The 1,081-nt window shown below is 45.3% G+C and overlaps 1 non-coding gene across 1 annotated transcript; it reads right to left on the bottom strand.

Annotated features, from left to right (window-relative positions):
* Window positions 1-692: 692 nt before the first annotated feature.
* LOC115029503 lies at window positions 693-763 on the bottom strand. Its single transcript, XR_003835071.1, has one exon. It is a non-coding gene; the product is annotated as a small nucleolar RNA SNORD123 (small nucleolar RNA).
* Between the last annotated feature and the right edge of the window lie 318 nt (window positions 764-1,081).

A 1,081-nucleotide genomic window follows, 5' to 3' on the forward strand; every position in this document is an offset into this window, starting at 1 on the left:
ACACATCGAGTCCCCTTACCACCACTCAGGAAGAGGGCATTGAAGGCCAGGGAGATTTTTGGGGGCGGTGGGGCAAAGGAACAACCTTAAAGGGGCTTTGGTGAATCCTGAGAGACCACAGAAGGCACTGAAAGTCTGTGCAATCTGCATCTTTTCTAGTTTAAAAGCTGTCCTCTGTGACAACATCCATGATAGACATCATGGCGTAACCTGTAGCTGCAACTGTGGGTCTTCTGAGTACTACAGAGTACATAAAACCAAAGCAGCACGGAGCAATACTACAGAGACATCGAGCTTCCTTTCTCTGTGCCAGTGCATAGGCGTGGTAAAATGGGCAGGGTCAGACAATGTGGGAACCAGAGGGGAAAATAGACTATGGTTACTGTAACATATGCCAGGCTCATCTGCAGGAAAACACAATGTAAAGAGGCCAGCACTGGTTTTTTTCTTCTTTGTAATAACTGAGCAACAGTCTTGTTACATCTTATAGACCACAGTTAGGGAGTGTTCCCAGGAAAGCCAACTGTGGTCCACAGCTCTGTCTTCATGTCTCGCAGCCACGCTCTCTTCAGCTCCCCCCTGCTCCATTCTCTGGACTTTAGTCAGGTACTGGGAGGAAATATCAAGAAAAGACAAAATTGTTGTGTTAGTTCAAAGTCCTGTACTGCTTCATATTTCTGAACCGAATCTGTGGTGAGTCAGGAAATGGATGGCGTTTTTTCAAGTCACATGAATCAGCGCCCCAGAATTCATCATTTTCACCAATGGGTTTCTTTCACAGCTTTTCTCACTTTTGGCCCTGTACACAGGCCCACCTGAAGCAGTTGGTGGTGTTGGGGGGGGGATGGTGAAGTGGAGGGGTAGGGAAAGAAGAAGGGAGGGGGAGAATACTTTATCTTGATAACAACAAAACATTCTTGGTAAAATAACAAGCCCATTTAGTTAAAAATCTGAGGATTCAAGGTGCCTTTATCAAGGATTGCCTTCCAAAAGGGGAAAGCAGATTCTATTAGGAAAAGGAAATATTTCTAAATACGTAAAAACAATTGCATTTCAGAGTGCCTGCTCTGTGCTCAGCCTC

Source organism: Mus caroli, chromosome 15 (assembly GCF_900094665.2).
Source record: "Mus caroli chromosome 15, CAROLI_EIJ_v1.1, whole genome shotgun sequence".
Taxonomy (NCBI): domain Eukaryota; kingdom Metazoa; phylum Chordata; class Mammalia; order Rodentia; family Muridae; genus Mus; species Mus caroli.